Consider the following 18,265-nt stretch of genomic DNA (forward strand, 5'->3'; position numbering starts at 1 on the left):
ACTTTTCTGTTGGTATATATTTACTTATGCGGCTTTCTGTATATATTAGACTTTTCATGCTGTAATTTAACAGATTTAATAGTTTATTCAGTGAATAGCTCATCAGTATCCATTTTGAAATCAACATCGTTTACTTTCATATTGATTTACCGTCACCTAACAAGGTTTCTTTGGACCCAAAACCAATCATAATTAACTATTCGCTAATCTATTCAAGAATCAAGGAACCTTGCGTTTATAATTTAATCCTAATTTTTTTTCTCTTTGCAGGACAAAAAACTACCTGGGAAGGAAGAGACTGCCAAGAAAGTAAAACCCAGACCGGAGAAGACAAGCAATGGCGGAGGAACCAAGGCTGTAGATCTTTGATAAAAGGTATAAGTCCTTTTCGTTTATGGTAGTTTGCCCTTGCCTAAAAATGTGAAATTTAATATGGTGTTGATGAGCGTGTTTGAAGGCAGAAGAACTGATCCTGTAATTTGATTGCTTTGTCACACTCGAAATCATTTATCAATTTTGTTAAGTAATGTTTATATCTGCACCGTCTTCTAACTTTTTTATAAATGTTTTAACCCTGATCTATTGTTTGATGATCGTTTTGTAGCACTGATAATGTCATCGCTCTTTCCATTCCTTTATTTTTTGGTGAGTGCTCACTGATTAATATTGTTGTTGCTTTTAGTTTTTAAATTTTATGAAAAATGCAACCTTCAAACCCTGTTGAAGTCGATTTGGTATCTCAAGATTCCAAATTATTGTTTACAGATTAGGATTTGCATATTGCTAAAGGAGAGGAAGACATTGGCTACTGTGCTGGATATGTAGGTGAGTTGATGATTGTTGATGCGAAATATATAAGCACACAAATTAAACCCTCTTTTTATCAAATGTAGTAAAGTATGTAAGTAGGGATCGTTCTAGGCCGGGGATTAGGAGGGATTGCTAAATCACTTGGAAACTGACTTGAAAACGTAAAAACAAAGTTTAAAACACTAAACTGGACTCAAAGAATGCAAAACTATACTTTAAAATACTAAGATAAACAAAAAGATTCAAAACAGCAACCAAAGACTCAAAACTGCCTTAAAAACACTTTCTGGGCAGTTTTGAACACCTAACACTAAATTGGACGAAATTGGGTTATGACTTGACTCAAAACACTTAAAAACACAAACTAAAGTGATTACTAACTAATCTAACACTTTGAAATAAATGGGAGATTGGTTCTTAGTATTTGAAAACAAAACAAACTTTGTAAACAAAACAGATTGTAAATGAATTTGAATGAAACTTATGGATGGAAGGCTAGCTAGGAGGTTCTTCTCCACACATGTTACACTTGCATACAAAACGATTTCCAGTTGCTTTTCGATAAACTATGAATACTCAACGCCCCAAATTAACCGTGAATTGCACTAATTAACCCTCAGTTTTTCCACAAGTTATTGGGTTGGATGATTGCATACGACAACCTAAAACATTCCCTACAAGTTCCCTACATGAATTGCATAATAGAGATACAAGCAAGAATCATTAAGTTCTATGAAAAACATAAGCATTAACGAGGCACTCGTTACTATGATTTGCATGAAACTTATGCCAAGAATTTACTTAACGTGATTGTGACTAGCAAGCTTCACTACTTGTGAACATAAGTTCATAACGATTAGGTGAAACTCCCTTATATTCTAGCGTCAAATTCATGCATGAAAATTAAGCGTGCACTCTCAACCAACATACACAAATAAGTTTTTATACGAACGGATAAGTAAATTGAATTCACAACTTTTGAATCACAACTGGATGTAATCAAATCATATTGCAAGCATGAACATAGTTTCGAATCACCCCCTAACTAAGAAGGGTTTAGTTCCTCATGCTCGCAATTACACAAAGATAACTTAAATTAAACATTGAAATCAAAGATAGAAAACACCTAGAAACGCTCCAACACTCCCAAGGCTTGGGCATAGGCACATCACAAGATGTTCCTTCTCCTTCCTTCCTTGCAATAGTCACGGCATAAAAGATTTAGAACAGGTTTTGGGTGGTTTTTATGGTGTAGAATGGATGGGGAATGGTATGGAAAGGTTTAGGGTTGATGGGTGGTGTGGCTAGGGGTGGTGTTTGGCTGAATTTTTAGAGAATGGTGATGGAGAGGTGCGGCTAAGGTAAGGGATCAAAATCTGTTCTTTGATGAATATGGGAGGTGGTATTTATAGGCTTGAGAGAGGACCACTCCATTTCCTTTGCATGTGCAGCTTGTGTGGGTGTGAGTTGTCATGTTTCCCCTTTACATTTACACACACATGCTTCATCATTTCAACCACAAAACACACCAATTTTCTGCCCATGCCGTGTGCTTTTCTTCCACTTTGCATGTGGGTTTGCTGCCATGTTATCATCCTAGCTGTTATACTTGCACACACACATGTTCTTTGCATCATTTCAACCACAAAACACACCCATTTTCTGCCATGTTTTCCCCTTTACATTTACACACACATGCTTCATCATTTCAACCACAAAACACACCATTTTTCTGCCCATGTCGTGTGCTCCCATGTGTGTGCTGCAACATTCTTTTCTTTGCCATGTGTTTGCTGCAACAAGGGGTTTATTTAAAGAGATAAAGGAAATAAAACCCTAGGTTAACTAGGTAAACAGAAATTAAGTCTAAAGCTTCTACAATTTAGGGAAACAAATCAGAAAACTAAGGGAAAGTGCAAGGAGGATGCGGCAATAACTAGAAAATTAAGGGAATGTGATTTCCTTGCATGCTTTGGTCTTCAATTTCGTCCATCTATATTGCTCCAAGCATAAGTTATTCAATTCATGCCCAAAACTGCTCCAAAAGGCTCCATAATGCATCTTCTTGCACACTTTGTCCTTAGAATCTGAAAACATACGAAAATGACTTTAAATACTAAAATAACTATGAAATAATAATGTAAAAGCACAAGAACAAGCCAACTAAGTCGCATGAAAATGCTCCTATCAATTGTCACTACTTACCTTTCGTATTCTTCACCATTTTGTTCCTTAACAAGTGTCTTACTTCAAAGGGGCTTCATAGATGCTTGGCAGAGTCCTGACATCTATTTTTTGGGGAATGGTGGCTGATATTGACTCAGATGAAGCCCCTATTTATATATCCTAATCATTTTTATGTTCTATCTTTTCTGACTTGGATGATATTGATCAAATGAATGAGTTAGAAACTGAAAATTACATTTGTTCCATCAATATGTTGATCAAATGGATGAGTTAGAAGCTGAAAATTACATTAGTTTCTTGCTGCTTTTATGTGTAGTGCTTTATTTTCAAGGTTATTTCTCTCAACACCATGTGAATGTAATGGTTCTTTCCCAATTCAACCAATTTAAAAATTGGGAATTTAACTGATGTTCGTCCATGGTTCCTTACTTTCCAGATATTGAAACATGCATAAATTCACCTGGAAATTATTCATGTTAATGTCCCAAAGGATACAAACATGAAGGCATGGATGAAAAGAGTTGTATCAAAGACAACAAATGGTCAAAGGCCATTCTCCTCATTATTTCATTAGGTATGCATGTTTTTTTTCACATGTTAATATATTCCATATACGAGCCTAAATTTATTTTATTGGAGCCACTTTTGGATCCAAAATTCTCATTGATAGGAGCATATTTATGCGCCTTAGTTAGCTAGTTCTTATGCATTTATGTTGTGTTTTCTTAGTTAAGTTAGTCTTTTTAGCTATTTTCATGTGTTTTCAGGTTTTAAGGACAAAGTAAGCAAAAAGATGCAATTTGGAGCATTTTGGAGCAAAATTGAGCTAGAATGGAGCTCATGCATGTGGAGCACAAAGAATGGACGAATTTGAAGGATTGAAGAAGCTAGGAATGTGTTTCAAAGTTGAAGAATTGAAGATGCAAAGTTTCCTAATTGAAGTAGGAAAGTGCCTAATTGAAGATGAAATCCTTGTTGGAAGTTGATAGGAGCATATTTATGCACCTTAGTTTAGCTTGTTCTTGTGCATTTATAGTGTTTTTACTTAGTAAAGTAGTCTTTTAAGCTAGTTTTATGTATTTTCAGGTTCTTAGGGCAAAGTATGCAAAGAGGTGCGAAATGGAGCATTTTAGAGCAAAATTGAGCTGGAATGGAGTGTATGCTAATGGAGCACAAGGAATGGACGAGTTTGAAGGTCAAAGGAGCTTAAGAAATGAAGAAATGAAAGTGAAGAACAAAGAATTCAGATTTGGAAACCAAAGTTTCTAAAGTTGGAAGTTTCTATTCTTGGAGGTTTCCATTTTCGAGAGTTTCTATTCTTGGCTTTGGGCTTTTAGATGACCTAAACCCTAATTCCTTGTGGACCCTAACCCTAGCCGCACCTAGGCCTCTAGAATATCTGATTTCCTTGCCTTGCAAGGCGTTCTAGAAGGCCCATCTCTAAACCCTAACCCTAGCCGCACCTTAGGCCTTATTCCCACTAAAAATCTGATTGTTTTAACCTAATTTCTAGTGGATTTGGGCTTCTAGAAACCCTAATCTGATTACCCTAGGGTTTTGGATGCCTATATATACTCATTATAACCCCTAGATCAGAATATCATCTCCCATACACAATCATTCACGCCAGAAATCTGCCCTTGATTTCTGCCGCACCTTTCCATCACCAAAGTCCCAAAATTCTGCCCAAAATCATCCCTAGCCGTACCCCCATCAACCCTAAACCTTTCCATACCATTCCCCATCCATTCTACACCTCAAATAACCCTAAAAACCTGTTCTAAAGTTCTATGCCGCAAAAAGGAGGAAGGAGAATTCGTTGATGAGCTTGCTGCCAAGTTGGAGCGTTCTAGGTGTTTTCTTTCTTTGGATTTTAATTTCTAAATTTATGTATCTTTGCTTTGCAAGTATGAGGAACTAAACCCCCATTGGTTAGGGGGTAATTCGAAACCATGTTCATGCTTGCAATTTGATTCGATTACATTCAGTTGTTATTTCATAAGTTGTGGATTCAATTCGTTCATCTATTTGATTGATAACTTATTTGTGTATGTTGATTGAGAGTGCACGCTTAGTTTTCATGCATGAATATGATGCTAGATTATGAGGGAGTTTCACCTAATAGTTACAATCTTATAATCACAAGTAGTGAAGATCGCTTGAAAACGATCGCGTTGAATGAATTCTTAGCATAAGTTTCATGCAATTCATAGTAACGAATGCTTCGTCAATGCTTATGTTTTTCATAGAACGTAATGATTCTTGCTTGTATCTCTATTATGCAATTCATGTAGGGAACTCGTAGGGAATGTTTTAGGTTGTCGTATGCAATCATCCAACTTAATAACTTGTGGAAAAACTGAGAGTTAATTAGTGCAATTCACGGTTAATTTGGGGCGTTGAGTATTCATAGTTTATCGGAAGAACAACTGAAAATCGTTTTGTTTGCAAGTGTGACATGTGTGGAGAAGAACCTCCTAACTAGCCTTTTATCCATCTAGTTCACCAAAAATCGTTTTTACAATCTGTGCTAGTTAAAGTTTCTGTTTTGTGTTAAATTTTCGTCCAAAACAAATCCCCTTTTATTTGAAGCCTTAGATTAGTTAGAAAGTGTTTTGATTTGTGTTTCTAAGTACTTTGATTCAAGTTTTCATCAAATTTCGTCCAAATTAGTGTAGGTGCTCAAAACTGCCCAGAAAGTGGTTTTTAGGCAGTTTTGAGCCTTCTAGTTGCTGTTTTGAGTTTTAGGTTTGTTTAAGTGTTTTAACCTTTAGTTTTGCATTCTTTGAGTCTAGTTTAGTGTTTTAAACTTTGTTTTATGTTTTTAAGTCAGTTTTCAAGTGTTTAGCAATCCCGCCTAATCCCCGGTTTAGAACGATCCCTACTTACATCTTTACTACAATTTGACAAAAAGAGGGTTTAATTTGTGTGCTTATCTATTTCGCATCAAATTTTTGGCGCCGTTGCCGGGGATTAGCAATTTTGCTAATCCCTTGGATTGTTTTTGTTTCTTTTATTTCACTTTGTTTCTGACTTTGTTTAAGTTTCTGACCTAATTTTGTTTCTTGTTTCTTAGGTACTAATGTATGACTAGAAGCTCTCAACCGATTCGTACAAACATCTTGGATTTTGACGACGATTTTGAGAGGAAGTTAAGAAGAGCTAGAAACCAGCAAGAACACCATCCACCCAATTCCGAATCTGACCTTGAAGAAAACGTACAAGAAGAGGAGGAGGAAGCCACGGCAGGGATATTTGAAGAAGTCCAAGGCATGGCCATGGACAATCGTACACTCAAGGAGCTTTCCGCCTCGGGTTTGGATAATGCCGCACCCTTGTGCATTCAATACCCCATGGCTGCCCAAGGTAAGACGGATGAGTTTGAATTAAAGTCAAGTTTGCTTCATCATATTCCTAAATACCATGGCTTGTCCATGGAAGATCTTAACAAACATTTGAAAGAATTTGAAGTAGTTTGCTCTAGTATGACTCCCGTCAATGTTGACGGAAATATCTTGAAGATGAAGGCTTTTCCATTCTCTTTGATGGATAAAGCCAATGATTGGTTATACGAGTTAGCTCCCGGCACTGTCACTTCTTGGGAGAGTATGAAGAGAGCGTACTTGGAGAAGTTCTTTCCAACTTCTCGCACCATCCTCCTGCGCAAAAAGATAAGCGGAATTCAGCAAGAAGAAGGTGAGTCTTTTCCTACATATTATGAACGATTTAAATCACTTGTTGCTTCTTGTCCACAACATCAGATGAAGGAGGAGTTGCTTTTGCAATATTTCTATGAGGGCCTCCTACCTCTAGAACGTCAAATGCTTGATGCTTCGGCGGGGGGAGCATTGGTGGATAAAACACCCATGGCTGCCAAGGTCTTGATTGCTAATAGAGCGTTGAACGCTCAACAGTACGAAGGTGTAGGCCAAAGAGGACCCTCACGGCACCAAGTACATGAGGTAAGTGCGACTTCCGATCTTCATTCACAATTGGCTAATCTTACTTCTATTGTTTCACAGATGGCCGAGGGAATGAAGATGCAAGGACCTGTGGTATGTGGCGTATGTTCTATCCAAGGACATGTCTCCAAAAAATGTCCTCAACTCATCGAGAATGGCGGATGGGAGAGTGCGAATGCCATTGGGTTTCAAAGCCAAAATCAGTCAAGACACGATCCATACTCCAACACGTATAATCCGGGGTGGCGAGACCACCCAAATTTCAAGTGGAGGGATCCCCAACAACCTCAAAACCAAGGAGGCTTTAGGCAACAACCCCCGGGGTTCTTTCCCAAAACCTACGGCCCACCCCAAAATCAAGCCCAATCCGGCCCAAGTGCCTCAGGTACGTCTCTTGACAATGATGCACTTCTTAAGATACTAACTAAGTTGTCTAATGGGCAGGAAGATCAAGCGAAGGCTATGCAAAACCAAGATAAGAGGGTGGATCAACTTGAGAAACAAATTGGGCAGATTGCCGAGTTTGTAGGTAAGTTTCGCGATCCCGGACAACTCCCTAGTTCCACTATTCCAAATCTGAAGGGAGGGTTCGAAAGTGCCAAAGCAATCACCCTAAGAAGTGGTAAGGAAGTTGGGGCAGATCCTACATCAAAAACAGGTCATAACGAGGATGAAATTCTGCAAATGGAAGAGGAGGAATCAAGGTTGCCCACGGCAAAGGTGGTTCCACCTTTGCCGCAAGCTCCTAGTATCCCAAATCTGCCCAATTTGTCCCACAAAGGTAAGAATGTGTCAAATTCGGTTCATACTAATGTTTTCCCTTCAAATGTGCCTTTTCCTAGTAGGTTCATGCAAACGAAGAAAGAAGAGGCAGAAAAGGATATCCTTGAAACCTTTAGGAAAGTTCAAGTTAACATACCTCTATTAGATGCAATCAAGCAAGTTCCGAGGTATGCTAAGTTCTTGAAGGAGTTGTATACTACGAGGAAGAGGATGGCGACCAAGGAAGTGGTAAAGGTAGGTGAGAATGTGTCCGCCATCTTGCAACGCAAACTACCTCCCAAATGCAAAGATCCAGGTAGCTTTACCATTCCTTGTGTCATTGGGAACACTAGATTTGAATCTGCCATGCTTGATTTAGGTGCTTCTATAAATGTTATGCCATATTCCATTTATGCATCTATGAACTTAGGAGCGTTGAAAAATGATGGGGTAATAATACAATTGGCCGATAGATCTAACGCCTATCCAAAGGGAGTTTTGGAAGATGTTCTTGTGCAGGTTAATCATTTAGTTTTCCCGGCGGATTTCTATGTCCTCGAAATGGATGAATCGGACCATGCTCCTTTGCTGCCCATTCTACTTGGAAGGCCATTCATGAAGATGGCCCGGACGAAGATTGACGTGTATAGTGGAACTTTGTCCATGGAATTTGATGGGGAAGTTGTTAATTTTAATCTTTCTGATTCCATTAAATACCCTAGTGAGGACCATTCATGTTTCTCTATTGATATAATTGACTCTTTGGCGCAGGGATATCTCGACGATTTGAATGACGATGCGCCTGAAAAAGTCATTACACAAGGCATGGAACTCAAAACAAAGGGGGCTGATTGCATGCATGCCCACGGCATACATGAGTTATCCCATGCCGTGCCCCCTAGTGAGGAATTACTTGAAGTTGTGGCTGCCCTTGAGTCCTCACCTAAGCTTGATGGTAAGTATACTAACCGTGAGTCCATTCCCATTTCGACTAACAAATTGCTTCCATCTATAATTCAGGCACCTATCCTTGAACTCAAGCCTTTGCCAAGCCATCTGAAGTACATTTTCTTGGGAGAAAATGAAACACTACCTGCCATCATTTCCTCCTCCCTCACGGCACAAGAAGAGGAGAAGTTGCTTCGAGTTTTGAAGGAGTTCAAATCTGCCCTAGGTTGGACATTGGCCGATATTAAAGGTATAAGCCCTACGACTTGTATGCATCACATATTTCTTGAGGAGGGGGCCAAACCAACTAGAGAGGCTCAACGCCGTCTTAACCCTCCGATGATGGAAGTAGTGAAAAAGGAGATCATAAAGCTTCTAGATTGCGGGGTTATCTATCCAATCTCGGATAGTAAGTGGGTTTCGCCCGTTCAATGCGTGCCAAAGAAATCCGGAGTGACGGTGGTAGCTAATGCCGAGAATGAGCTTGTTCCTCAACGTATTCAAACCGGTTGGAGGGTGTGCATTGACTATAGGAAGCTAAACACCACCACGAGGAAGGACCACTTCCCATTGCCATTCATTGACCAAATGCTTGAGAGGTTAGCGGGTTATGCTTTTTATTGTTTTCTTGATGGTTATTCTGGTTATAATCAAATTGTCATTTCACCCGAGGACCAAGAAAAAACCACTTTTACATGCCCGTTTGGTACCTTTGCATATCGTCGCATGCCTTTTGGTTTATGTAATGCACCTGCTACATTTCAAAGATGCATGATGAGCATATTTTCTGATCACGTAGAAAAGATAATTGAAGTGTTTATGGATGATTTTAGCGTATTTGGTGATTCGTTTGATAGTTGCTTGCATAATCTAAGTTTGATCCTAAAACGTTGTGTTGAAACTAACCTTGTACTTAATTGGGAAAAGTGTCATTTTATGGTTAAACAAGGTATCGTTTTAGGTCATATAATCTCTGAAAAGGGCATTGAGGTTGATAAGTCGAAAATAGATCTTGTACGTCACTTACCCTCTCCGACTTCGGTTAGAGAGGTTCGTTCGTTTCTTGGCCATGCAGGATTTTATCGTAGGTTTATCAAAGATTTCTCGTAGGTAGCACAACCTCTTTGCCGGCTCCTACAAAAAGAAGTGGCGTTTGAATTCACCAAGGAGTGCACGGCATCATTCAACCAACTCAAGGAGTTGTTGACCACGGCACCCATCATTGTTCCACCGGATTGGAGTCTACCGTTCGAGCTCATGTGTGATGCGTCCGACTATGCTTTAGGAGCTGTTTTAGGACAAAGAAAGGACAAGAGGCCGCATGTCATTTACTACGCCTCACAGACGTTGAACGATGCACAATTGAACTACTCCACTACGGAAAAAGAACTTCTTGCCGTTGTCTTTGCTTTAGATAAATTTCGATCATATCTAATTGGAACTAAAGTAATTGTTTTCACTGGTCATGCAGCTCTGAAGTACTTGCTCACCAAAAAGGAGGCCAAGCCACGGCTAATTCGATGGATATTGCTACTTCAAGAGTTCGACATAGAGATTCGGGACAAGAAGGGAAGTGAGAACGTGGTGGCTGACCACCTAAGCCGAATGGTGCATAATGAGGAGTCTTTGCCGATTTTGGAGACATTCCCCGATGAACAATTGCTGTCCATTAAGGTTAGTGCACCTTGGTATGCCGATATTGTTAATTTTTTGGTGTCGAAAGGTATTCCAAGTGAGTTCACTAGGCACCAACGTGATAAACTTAGGCATGATGCACGGTTTTATGTGTGGGATGATCCGTACTTATGGAAATTTTGCCCCGATCAGATTATACGTCGTTGTGTGCACGATTCTGAATGTCATTCCATTTTGAGTTTTTGTCATACATATGCATGTGGAGGGCACTTTGGCACACAACGCACTGCCCTTAAGGTGTTACAATGTGGATTTTATTGGCCTAGTATTTTTAAAGATGCTAAAACTTTTTGCTTAACATGTGATAAATGCCAACGAATGGGCGGTATTAGTGCTAGGGACCAAATGCCGCAGGTTTCTATCCTAAATGTTGAAATTTTTGATGTTTGGGGTATTGATTTTATGGGTCCTTTTCCTTCTTCGTATGGTTTTACATATATTTTGCTTGCGGTTGATTATGTGTCGAAGTGGGTGGAAGCCAAGGCCACCCGGACTAATGATTCTAAAATGGTTGCAGATTTTATTAGAACTAACATTTTTGCAAGGTTCGGAATGCCACGAGTGATCATTAGTGATGGAGGGTCACACTATTGCAATCGGACCATTGAAGCGTTGTTGAGGAAATACAGTGTCACCCATAAGGTTTCTACACCTTACCATCCTCAAACTAATGGGCAAGCCGAGGTTTCCAACCGTGAGATCATGCAACGACTTAGAAAACAAAGAATGCACAGATTTTAACTCTCCAAATAAACGTTTAGGCTCAAGTCTCACAAAGTTGTAGCGTTTGTTTGAGTTCCTTCCTTCAAGCATGTTACAAAAACTAATTTTTTTCTTTATGATTACATGTGAATTCATAAGTTATAACCACAACCAAGCATAAACAAAGAGTAAATCAAACTTTTATCCATGTTTATAACTCTCTTTAACAGTCATGCAATTACAAACCGAATCCTCATCATTGTGTTGGAAGGTACCCTAAGACACAAACACACACACAAAAACAACTTAAAACAATTCTTTTTGGGTTTTCAAAACAATTTTTCAAAACACACTAAAACACTCTAAAACAGCTCAAAAACACTTAAAAACAGCAAGGAACAAGTCTCTAAGTAATGGGTGGTACAATCCCACGAATTTGCATCAAAAACACTTATTTAGGTTTGTTTAAGTGTTTTAACCTTTAGTTTTGCATTCTTTGAGTCTAGTTTAGTGTTTTAAACTTTGTTTTATGTTTTTAAGTCAGTTTTCAAGTGTTTAGCAATCCCGCCTAATCCCCGGTTTAGAACGATCCCTACTTACATCTTTACTACAATTTGACAAAAAGAGGGTTTAATTTGTGTGCTTATCTATTTCGCATCAAATTTTTGGCGCCGTTGCCGGGGATTAGCAACTTTGCTAATCCCTTGGTTCTTTTCTTTTTGTTTAGTTTGTTTCTGTTTTAGTTTCTGACGTAATTTTGTTTTCCTTGTTTTGTGTTACTTTTGATATTTGATTTAGTTCTCTTTCTTTGATTTTAGGTACTAGAGAAGTAAGACATGGATTTTGCTAGCATTCAAGCTCAATTAGCAAATCTTACTTCTCAATTGTCACAGATTGCCGAAAGGACCACAATGCAAAGTGTCCCTACATTTGGTGCGTCTTATAGGCAAGGATACCAAGCCAATCTATATCCACAAAGCGATTGGAGTGATCATTCAAACTCTATGTGGTGGGAAGCTCAACAAGTTCAACACAAAGCATATTGGCAGCCATATGAAGAGTTCTATTCAAGACCTATGCAGCCACCACAACCTTATATACAATATGCTCAATCAAATTTAGGTTCGTCAATAGATTATAATCAAATTCTTAATGAATTAAATTCTTTGTTGCAGGGCTCACAAAATCAAGCCAAGGAGGCTCAACAAGGTGGTGATAGGAGCATATTTATGCGCCTTAGTTTAGCTTGTTCTTGTGCATTTATAGTGTTTTTGCTTAGTAAAGTAGTCTTTTAAGCTAGTTTTATGTGTTTTCAGGTTCTAAGGGCAAAGTATGCAAAAGAATGCATTTTGGAGCCTTTTGGAGCAAAGTTGAGCTTGGAATGGATGTCATATGCTTGGAGTCAAGAGGATGGACGAAATTGAAGATTTGAAGATGATGTTTCCTACTTGAACAAGGTTTCCTAGTCGAAGTAGGAAAGTGCCTAAGTGAAGATGGAATCCTAGTTGAATTAGGATTCCTAGTCAAAATGGGTTTCCTAGTTGAATTAGGATTCCTTGAAGATGAAGATTCCTACTCAAACAAGGTTTCCTACTTGAAGTAGGAAAGTTAAATCCAAATGGCATCAAGTTGCAGCTACAAAGAAGATTTCCAAGTCCAAGAAGGAGAAGGAATCCAGAATGAAGAAGGAATGACAAAGACAAGGTTTCCTAATCCTAATAGGCAAAGTTTCCAAATGCAATGAGGAGTCCTTATCCATTTAGGATACCTTATCCTTGTTCTAGAAACCTTATCCATCCTTGCCGTGAGTTTTCCTTGCATTAGAGGGTTTCTAGAAGCCCTAATCTGCCCTATCCTTTAAAGTGCCGCACCTATCCCTTCTAGAAACCTGATTTCCTTGCCTTGCAAGGCCATCTAGAAGCCTTATCCACCTTATCCCTATCCAGCCGCACCTAGGACCCCTTTTCCCTTGCAAAATCTGATTGTTAGACCTATTTCCTTGTGGATTTGGGTTATCCAAGTCCATATCTGATTACCCTAGGGTTTTAAGTGCCTATATATACTCCTATTAACCCCTAAATCAGATCACCACTCACCACAATTCAGAATTCACTCCAGAAATTCGTCCAAACTCTCTCCACACCTTTGCCGCACCATTCCCTTCCCCTAAACACTACTACATCCATCCATAACCATGCATCCATACACCTAAGGTCCTAAACTAGTCCCTAGACCCTTTGCCGCACCAAGGAGGAGGAGAAGGAAGCTCGGAAGTTTATGCAATTCAAGTTCGCGTCGCTGGAATTTCTAGGTGTTTCTTTTCCTTTGATTTCAATGTTTAAATTCAATTCTCTTTGTTTTGTGCATATGAGGAACTAAACCCCCCTTGGCTAGGGGGGGGATTCGAAATACATGTTTATGCTTGCGTTATGATTTGATTACTTCTAATTGCGTTTCATAAGTTGTGAATTCAATTTACTTATCTATGTGGATTACATTGATTTGTGTGTGTTGGTTGAGAGTGCACGCTTAATTATCATGCGTAAATTGAATGCTAGGATATAAGGAAATTTCACCTAATCGTTATGGAATTATATTCACAAGTAGTAAAGGTTGATGATCTCAATCGCGTTAAGTAAATTCTTGGCATAAGTTTCATGCAATCATAGTAACAAGTGCTTCGTCAATGCTTATGGTTTTCATAGAACTTAATGATTCTTGCTTGTATCTCTATTATGCAATCATGTAGGGGACTCGTGGGGAATGTTTTGGGTTGTCGTATGCAATCATCCAATTCAATAACGTTAGGAAAATCTGAGGGTTAATTTAAGCGGAACTAATTAACTTGGGGCATTGAGAATTCATGGTTTATTGAAAAGCAATTGGAAATCGTTTTGTATGCAAGTATAACATGTGTGGAGATGAACCCCTTAGCTAGCCTTCCATTCACCCATTTAAATCAAATTCGTTTTTATAATCTGTTCTAATTTACAAAGTTTGTTTTGTTTTTAAATTCGTCCAAAACCAATCCCCCTTTGTTTTAAAGTGTCAAATTAGTTAGTAAGTGTTTTACTTTGTGTTTTTAAGTGTTTTGATTCAAGTTAAAACCCAAATTCGTCCAATTTGGTGCTTAGTGTCCAAAACTGCCCAGATTGTGTTTTTAAGGCAGTTTTGAGTATTTTGGTGCTGTTTTGAGTCTTTTGGTTTGTTTTGGTGTTTTAAAGTTTAGTTTTGCATTCTTTGAGTCTAGTTTAGTGTTTTAAACTTGTTTTTACATATTTGAGTCAGTTTTCAAGTGATTTTGCAATCCCTCCTAATCCCCGGTTTAGAACGATCCCTACTTACATACTTTGCTACAATTGATAAAAAGAGGGTTAATTTGAGTGTCAACATAATTTTCACATCAAATTTTGGCGCCGTTGCCGGGGATTAGCAACTTTGCTAATCCCTTGGATTGTTATTTTCGTTTTTCTTATTAGATCAGATTCTTATGTTATTTTGTTTCTTGTTTTAGGTACTTGTTTATGACTCGGAGTTCTAATCCGGTTCAAGAACATATTTTAGACTTTGACGACGATTTTGAGCGTGAGTTGAGACGAAAGAGGAAGAACCCGGAACCTAGTGAATCAAGTGCAAGTTCCAAGTCCGTTTCTGAAGTTGAAGAGGAAGTGGAAGACATGGCAGCGGACAACCGAACGATCAAGGAGCTTTCCGCTTCGGGATTGGATAATGCCGCACCTCTATGTATCCAGTACCCTAGGGCGGCTCAGGACAAAACTGCCGAGTTCGAATTAAAGTCAAGCTTGTTACATCACATTCCGAAGTACCATGGGCTGTCCATGGAAGATCCAAACAAGCACTTGAAGGAGTTTGAAGTCGTTTGCTCAAGCATGACTCCGGTAAACGTGGACAGGAGTATATTGAAGATGAAGGCTTTCCCCTTTTCTCTTATGGAAAAGGCGAAGGATTGGTTATATGAATTAGCTCCCGGAACGGTCACATCTTGGGAGAGCATGAAACGGGCTTTCTTAGAGAAGTTTTTTCCAACCTCTCGAGTCATTCTCCTACGAAAAAGGATAAGTGGAATTCAACAAGAAGAAGGTGAGTCTTTTCCTACATATTATGAACGTTTTAAATCTCTTGTTGCTTCTTGTCCACAGCATCAAATGAAAGAGGAGCTTCTTCTGCAATACTTCTACGAGGGACTTCTACCAATCGAACGACAAATGCTAGATGCCTCGGCGGGAGGAGCATTGGTAGATAAGACCCCCACGGCAGCAAAGACTTTGATTGCCAATCGAGCGTTGAACGCTTAACAATACGAAGGTGTTGGACAAAGAGGCACCACACGGCAACACCAAGTGAATGAGGTAAGTGCCATAACCGAACTTCAAAATCAAATGGCTAACCTTACTACTTTGCTTTCTCAGGTTGTGGAAGGGCCAAAAGTTCAAAATGTAAGTGCGTGTGGCGTATGTTCCATGCAAGGACACCCTACGGACAAGTGCCCACAACTGATTGAGAACGGAGGGTGGGAGACCCTAAATGCCGTGGGTTTTGGGCAGCAATACCAACAAAGGAATGATCCCTTTTCTAACACCTACAATCCCGGTTGGCGTGATCATCCAAACTTCAAATGGCGAGAACCCCAACAAGGCCAACAACAAAGCACATTTAGGCAACAACCCCCGGGTTTCTATCAAAAGCCATTTGCACCAACTCAACCCCAAGCACAACCCACCCAAAAATCAGGTTCGTCTATTGATAATGACCAAATTTTTAATTTACTAACTTCTATGGCGCAGGGAATGCAAAATAGGGACAAAAAGGTGGACGAGTTGGAGAAACAAGTAGGGCAAATTGCCGAGTTCATGGGGCAGTTTCGAGAGCAAGGAAGATTGCCTAGCTCAACCATTGCAAATCCGAAAGGAGGCTTTGAATCTGCCAAGGCAATCATGTTAAGAAGTGGGAAACAAGTAGGAACAGCCCCACAACCATCCAAATCAGCCCCAAACAAGGTGGAGGAAGTGATAATTGAAGAGGAGGAACAAGGGTTGGCCACGGCAAGGAAAGATGTTCCTTTGCCGCAAGTCCCAATGACTCCTAAGCCATCCAATCTGCCAAATAAAGGTACAATTGTGTCCAATTCCATTCCTACTAATGATTTTCCTTTGAATGTCCCCTTTCCTAGTAGGTTCAAGCAAACAAAGAAAGAAGAAGCTGAAAAGGACATTCTAGAGACGTTCCGGAAAGTGCAAGTCAATATACCTCTCCTTGACGCAATTAAGCAAGTACCTAGGTACGCCAAGTTTTTGAAGGAACTATGTACAACAAGAAAGAGAATTTCAAACAAAGAGGTTGTCCAGGTAAGTGAGAATGTTTCCGCTGTTTTGCAAAGAAAATTACCTCCTAAATGCAAAGATCCGGGAAGTTTTACAATTCCATGTGTTATAGGCAATACTAAATTTGAACATGCTATGTTAGATCTAGGAGCTTCAATTAATGTCATGCCATACTCAATATATGCATCCATGAACTTAGGAGAGCTTAAAAACGATGGTGTTATAATTTAATTAGCCGATCGTTCTAATGCATATCCGAAAGGAGTTTTGGAAGATGTGTTGGTGCAGGTGGATAACTTGATATTTCCAGCGGATTTCTACGTTTTAGAGATGGAGGACTCACCAAATGTCACCCCATTGCCGATTCTACTTGGGAGGCCTTTCATGAAAACAGCACGCACCAAGATCGATGTGTTCAAAGGGACGTTGACAATGGAATTTGATGGGGAGATTATTAACTTTAACATTTCTGAAGCTATGAAATTTCCTAAAGATGATCATTCTTGTTTTTCTATTGATATATTGGATGAATTGGCGCAGGATTATCTTGATATGTTGGAGGACGATCCACTCGAAACAACAATTGCACAAGGATTTGGCACAGAACCCAACATAGCCGTACCAAATGATGAACATGCCGAGCTTGTGGCTGCCTTGGAATCATTGCCAAAACATCATGGTAAGCCGTCTAACCCAATTCCAATTCCCGTTTCCACTAATACGTTGTTACCTTCTGTGATTCAGGCCCCCGTTCTTGAGCTTAAACCGTTGCCGGATCATTTAAAGTATGCATTCTTGGGAGAGGGAGAGACGTTGCCCATCATTGTCTCTTCATCACTCACGGCATTAGAGGAAGAAAAGTTGATTCGGGTGTTGAAAGAGCACAAAACAGCCATCGGATGGACATTGGCCGATATTAAGGGAATTAGCCCTACAACATGCATGCATCGCATCTTCCTAGAGGAGGGGGCTAAACCAACTCGAGAAGCTCAACGCCGGCTCAACCCTCCGATGATGGAAGTCGTGAAAAAGGAGATTATAAAGCTTCTCGACTGTGGAGTGATCTATCCAATCTCGGATAGCCGTTGGGTCTCACCGGTTCAAGTTGTCCCAAAGAAGTCCGGAGTCACTGTGGTGAAGAATGCCGAGGATGAGCTTGTGCCAACCCGTATTCAAACAGGTTGGAGAGTATGCATTGACTATAGGAAGCTCAACAACACCACAAGGAAGGACCACTTTCCACTACCATTCATCGATCAAATGCTAGAAAGGTTAGCCGGTCATTCTTTTTATTGTTTTCTTGACGGTTATTCGGGATATAATCAAATTGTCATAGCTCCGGAAGACCAAGAAAAGACCACATTCACGTGCCCATTTGGTACTTTTGCTTACCGCCGCATGCCATTCGGTTTATGCAATGCACCGGCCACGTTCCAACGATGCATGGTAAGTATTTTTTCAGATTTTATTGAGAAGATTATTGAGGTATTCATGGATGATTTTAGTGTCTTTGGCGATTCGTTTGATGGTTGCTTGGAAAATCTCACATTAATCTTAAAACGATGCATGGAAACTAACCTTGTTTTAAATTGGGAAAAGTGTCACTTTATGGTAAAACAAGGCATAGTTTTAGGGCATATTGTTTCTGCAAGGGGAATTGAGGTTGATAAATCGAAAATAGATCTTGTACGCTACTTACCCTCTCCAACTTCGGTTAGAGAGGTTCGTTCGTTTTTGGGACATGCAGGATTTTATAGGCGATTCATCAAAGACTTTTCAAAAATTTCCACACCCCTATGCCGACTTCTCCAAAAGGATGTGACCTTCGACTTCAACGAGGAATGTGAAAAGGCGTTC

At 39.6% G+C, this 18,265-nt stretch overlaps 1 long non-coding RNA gene across 1 annotated transcript in view; it reads left to right on the top strand.

Moving 5' to 3' along the window:
* Positions 1-769: 769 nt before the first annotated feature.
* Positions 770-18,265, top strand: part of LOC139197887 (uncharacterized) — a 33,284-nt gene continuing 15,788 nt past the window's right edge. The window contains exons 1-2 of the long non-coding RNA XR_011583265.1: positions 770-825; positions 3,066-3,571. This is a non-coding gene — a long non-coding RNA (uncharacterized lncRNA). The remainder of the gene's footprint in view (positions 826-3,065; positions 3,572-18,265) is intronic.

Source organism: Malus domestica, chromosome 07, assembly GCF_042453785.1.
Source record: "Malus domestica chromosome 07, GDT2T_hap1".
Classification (NCBI taxonomy): domain Eukaryota; kingdom Viridiplantae; phylum Streptophyta; class Magnoliopsida; order Rosales; family Rosaceae; genus Malus; species Malus domestica.